The following is a 6,000-nucleotide window of genomic DNA, read 5'->3' as shown; positions in this document are numbered from 1 at the left end:
GACCATATATAAGTGACTGTTTTAAACTAACATTAGTAAGGATTTTTTTTTACTGATATCTGATATATCATTTTTTTTTCATATAATACCCCCATTTAGCGGCTTTGTCTCTGTGTGCCCTGCGATTGGCTGGCAACCGGTTCAGGGTGTCCCCCACCTACTGCCTGATGACGGCTGGGATAGGCTCCAGCACACACACGACCCCCGTGGGGACTAAGCGGTTCAGAAAATGGATGGATGAATGGAATACCCCCATTTAAAACCTTTTCTCAAGTGATTTGTAGAACTCTAACCTAAATCCAGTTTGAACACTTAATCAACCTGGGAACTCTCCTAAATTTCCTCATTTTCCTCGACTGAGAACAGAGGTCAACTGTGATGAAAGAGAAGAAAAGTGTGAGGGCGTCACATTTTTCAGCAAGGAATTACCAACATTTTAGTGGGGATTTCATCAACGCAAAGCCCCTAATCGTCTCAAAGGCTGGAAACTCACACTAAATATGTTTGACCCATGATTGCTTGAGTGACATGGTGTGAATTTAAACTACTGTGAATCGTTCACTCATGAGCCAGCACTACTCCAGCACACGGTGTCCTCGAAACGTCCTCGAAAATATGAGAAGGTGTTTTCTTTTTCAGCAACCTAAATCTGGTCAACCTACTAAAGACAAAAGAAGGTCCCATCGTCCTTGTTTGCCCTGACGTGCTATCAAAAAAACGCTAATGCACGTGAATCATTTTTGATGTCATGGTTGTCAAATGTGAGACAAATACTTTACAATTTACATTGACTTACAAACTGACATATTTTTAGGATTTTGAGGGCTCAAAGTGGACCGAAAATGCACCAAAATCCCCTTACAGAACTTATGAGTCAAGATACCTGTTCCAAAGGAATGCAACACCCCCACATAAAGTAAGCTACATTCTTTAGGGCAGTGTTTCCCAACCAGTGTGCCGCGTCACACTGGTGTGCCGTGAGAGATGTTCAGCTGTGCCGTGGGAAATTGTCCAACATTAAATACCGAGCGCATTGTAAACAGGATCGCCAAACCACAGGTCAGTTAGTGCAAGGCCTGGTCAGCCACTAGGGTCCATAAAACCATCTATATTCCATGAAATGTGAGCGAGGGTTCCATGGTGTAGTGGTTAGTGCTCTGCATTCTCAACACAGCGACCTGGGTTCGACTCCCAGCGAAACTCAACATATTTTATCATTGAAACATTTGCAACACAGTTGCTCGTGTGCTGCCCCATATAACCATTATAACTATTTGCTTGTGAGCTGGTCCATAAAATCATATTTATTCCATGCAATGCAAGCAAGGGTTCCATAGTGTAGTGGTTAGTCCTCTGGACTCTCACCCCAATGACCTGGGTTCAAATCCCATTGGGACCTCAAATGTTTTATCATAGAACATTTGCAACACAGTTGCTCGTCTGCTGCCCCATATAACCATTGTAACTATTTGCTTGTGAGCTGATCCATAAAAGCATATATATCCCAAGCAATTTTAGCGAGGCTTCCATAGTGTAGTGGTTAGTATTCTGGACTCTCACCCCAGTGACCGGGGATCAAATCCCATTGAAATCTCAAATATTTTATCATAGGGAAAAAGCTTGAGTTATCTGTGACGTCACTTGGACACTCCAAGGTACACTGTCATTTTCAAGTGTACCTAATAAAAGGCCACTTTATTTGGGAAATACCATGGTCCAAGGTCACAGGCGTCAAGCTATAGTCCTCAGGGCCGCATTCCAACATGTTTTCCAAGATTCCCTCGTTAAGTGCACCTGCGTGAAAAGTTTTAGCTCCTTTCACGTTCTGCAGGAGCTAAAACTTTTCTCGCAGGTGCACTTAACGAGGGAATCACACGGACACTCCATTAGGTACACCACCATTTTGAAGTGTACCTAATAACAGGCCACTTTATTAGGGAAATATCATGGTCAAAGGTCACAGGTGTCAAGCTTTAGTCCTCGGGGCCGGGTTCCAAAATGTTTTCCAAGATTCCCTCGTTAAGTGCACCTGCGTGAAAAGTTTTAGCTCCTTTCACGTTCTGCAGGAGCTAAAACTTTTCACGCAGGTGCACTTAACGAGGGAATCACATGGACACTCCATTAGGTACACCGCCATTTTCAAGTGTACCTAATAACAGGCCACTTTATTAGGGAAATATCATGGTCAAAGGTCACAGGTGTCAAGCTCTAGTCCTTGGGGCCGCATTAACGAAGGAATCTTGGAAAACATGTTGGAATGCGGCCCTGAGGACTAGAGCTTGACACCTGTGACCTTTGACCATGATATTTCCCTAATGAAGTGTGTACCTAATGGAGAGTCCATGTGATTCCCTCGTTAAGTGCACCTGCGTGAAAAGTTTTAGCTCCTTTCACGTTCTGCAGGAGCTAAAACTTTTCACGCAGGTGCACTTAACGAGGGAATCACATGGACACTCCATTAGGTACACCGCCATTTTCAAGTGTACCTAATAACAGGCCACTTTATTAGGGAAATATCATGGTCAAAGGTCACAGGTGTCAAGCTTTAGTCCTCGGGGCCGCGTTCCAACATGTTTTCCAAGAGTCCCTCGTTAAGTGCACCTGCGTGAAAAGTTTTAGCTCCTTTCACGTTCTGCAGGAGCTAAAACTTTTCACGCAGGTGCACTTAACGAGGGAATCACATGGACTCTCCATTAGGTACACACTTTATTAGGGAAATATCATGGTCAAAGGTCACAGGTGTCAAGCTCTAGTCCTCAGGGTTGCATTCCAACATGTTTTCCAAGATTCCTTTGTTAACCACAGCAAGAGCAAGCCTAACCCTAAGCCTCAGCACAGCAAAAGCAAGCCTAAGCCTAACACAAACCCTAACCCTAACCCTAACCACAGCAAGGGCAAGCCTAACCCTAAGCCTCAGCACAGCAAAAGCAAGCCTAAGCCTAACACAAACCCTAACCCTAACCCTAACCACAGCAAGAGCAAGCCTAACCCTAAGCCTCAGCACAGCAAAAGCATGCCTAACCCTAACACAAACCCTAACCCTAACCCTAAGCACAGCAAGAGCAAGCCTAACCCTAAACCTCAGCACAGCAAAAGCAACCCTAAGCCTAACACAAACCCTAACCCTAACCCTAACCACAGCAAGAGCAAGCCTAACCCTAAGCCTCAGCACAGCAAAAGCAACCCTAAGCCTAACACAAACCCTAACCCTAACCCTAACCACAGCAAGAGCAAGCCTAACCCTAAGCCTCAGCACAGCAAAAGCAAGCCTAAGCCTAACACAAACCCTAACCCTAACCCTAACCACAGCAAGAGCAAGCCTAACCCTAAGCCTCAGCACAGCAAAAGCAAGCCTAAGCCTAACACAAACCCTAACCCTAACCCTAACCACAGCAAGAGCAAGCCTAACCCTAAGCCTCAGCACAGCAAAAGCAACCCTAAGCCTAACACAAACCCTAACCCTAACCCTAACCCTAACCACAGCAAGAGCAAGCCTAACCCTAAGCCTCGGCACAGCAAAAGCAACCCTAAGCCTAACACAAACCCTAACCCTAACCCTAACCACAGCAAGAGCAAGCCTAACCCTAAGCCTCAGCACAGCAAAAGCAAGCCTAAGCCTAACACAAACCCTAACCCTAACCCTAACCACAGCAAGAGCAAGCCTAACCCTAAGCCTCAGCACAGCAAAAGCAAGCCTAAGCCTAACACAAACCCTAACCCTAACCCTAACCACAGCAAGAGCAAGCCTAACCCTAAGCCTCAGCACAGCAAAAGCAAGCCTAAGCCTAACACAAACCCTAACCCTAACCCTAACCACAGCAAGAGCAAGCCTAACCCTAAGCCTCAGCACAGCAAAAGCAAGCCTAAGCCTAACACAAACCCTAACCCTAACCCTAACCACAGCAAGAGCAAGCCTAACCCTAAGCCTCGGCACAGCAAAAGCAACCCTAAGCCTAACACAAACCCTAACCCTAACCCTAACCACAGCAAGAGCAAGCCTAACCCTAAGCCTCAGCACAGCAAAAGCAAGCCTAAGCCTAACACAAACCCTAACCCTAACCCTAACCACAGCAAGAGCAAGCCTAACCCTAAGCCTCAGCACAGCAAAAGCAAGCCTAAGCCTAACACAAACCCTAACCCTAACCCTAACCACAGCAAGAGCAAGCCTAACCCTAAGCCTCAGCACAGCAAAAGCAACCCTAAGCTTAACACAAACCCTAACCCTAACCCTAACCACAGCAAGAGCAAGCCTAAGCCTAACACAAACCCTAACCCTAACCCTAACCACAGCAAGAGCAAGCCTAACCCTAAGCCTCAGCACAGCAAAAGCAAGCCTAAGCCTAACACAAACCCTAACCCTAACCCTAACCACAGCAAGAGCAAGCCTAACCCTAAGCCTCAGCACAGCAAAAGCAAGCCTAAGCCTAACACAAACCCTAACCCTAACCACAGCAAGAGCAAGCCTAACCCTAAGCCTCAGCACAGCAAAAGCAAGCCTAAGCCTAACACAAACCCTAACCCTAACCCTAACCCTAACCACAGCAAGAGCAAGCCTAACCCTAAGCCTCAGCACAGCAAAAGCAACCCTAAGCCTAACACAAACCCTAACCCTAACCCTAACCCTAACCACAGCAAGAGCAAGCCGAACCCTAAGCCTCAGCACAGCAAAAGCAACCCTAAGCCTAACACAAACCCTAACCCTAACCCTAACCCTAAGCACAGCAAGAGCAAGCCTAACCCTAAGCCTCAGCACAGCAAAAGCAACCCTAAGCCTAACACAAACCCTAACCCTAACCCTAACCACAGCAAGAGCAAGCCTAACCCTAAGCCTCAGCACAGCAAAAGCAACCCTAAGCCTAACACAAACCCTAACCCTAACCCTAACCCTAACCACAGCAAGAGCAAGCCTAACCCTAAGCCTCGGCACAGCAAAAGCAACCCTAAGCCTAACACAAACCCTAACCCTAACCCTAACCACAGCAAGAGCAAGCCTAACCCTAAGCCTCAGCACAGCAAAAGCAAGCCTAAGCCTAACACAAACCCTAACCCTAACCCTAACCACAGCAAGAGCAAGCCTAACCCTAAGCCTCAGCACAGCAAAAGCAAGCCTAAGCCTAACACAAACCCTAACCCTAACCCTAACCACAGCAAGAGCAAGCCTAACCCTAAGCCTCAGCACAGCAAAAGCAACCCTAAGCCTAACACAAACCCTAACCCTAACCCTAACCACAACAAGAGCAAGCCTAACCCTAAGCCTCAGCACAGCAAAAGCAAGCCTAAGCCTAACACAAACCCTAACCCTAACCCTAACCACAGCAAGAGCAAGCCTAACCCTAAGCCTCAGCACAGCAAAAGCAAGCCTAAGCCTAACACAAACCCTAACCCTAACCCTAACCACAGCAAGAGCAAGCCTAACCCTAAGCCTCGGCACAGCAAAAGCAACCCTAAGCCTAACACAAACCCTAACCCTAACCCTAACCACAGCAAGAGCAAGCCTAACCCTAAGCCTCAGCACAGCAAAAGCAAGCCTAAGCCTAACACAAACCCTAACCCTAACCCTAACCACAGCAAGAGCAAGCCTAACCCTAAGCCTCAGCACAGCAAAAGCAAGCCTAAGCCTAACACAAACCCTAACCCTAACCCTAACCACAGCAAGAGCAAGCCTAACCCTAAGCCTCAGCACAGCAAAAGCAACCCTAAGCCTAACACAAACCCTAACCCTAACCACAGCAAGAGCAAGCCTAACCCTAAGCCTCAGCACAGCAAAAGCAACCCTAAGCTTAACACAAACCCTAACCCTAACCCTAACCACAGCAAGAGCAAGCCTAAGCTTAACACAAACCCTAACCCTAACCCTAACCACAGCAAGAGCAAGCCTAACCCTAAGCCTCAGCACAGCAAAAGCAAGCCTAAGCCTAACACAAACCCTAACCCTAACCCTAACCACAGCAAGAGCAAGCCTAACCCTAAGCCTCAGCACAGCAAAAGCAACCCTAAGCC

The sequence above is a fragment of the Syngnathus floridae genome, chromosome 11 (assembly GCF_059516105.1).
Source record: "Syngnathus floridae isolate MCC-2025c chromosome 11, RoL_Sflo_1.0, whole genome shotgun sequence".
Taxonomy (NCBI): domain Eukaryota; kingdom Metazoa; phylum Chordata; class Actinopteri; order Syngnathiformes; family Syngnathidae; genus Syngnathus; species Syngnathus floridae.
Note: the sequence above shows the minus strand (reverse complement) of the source record.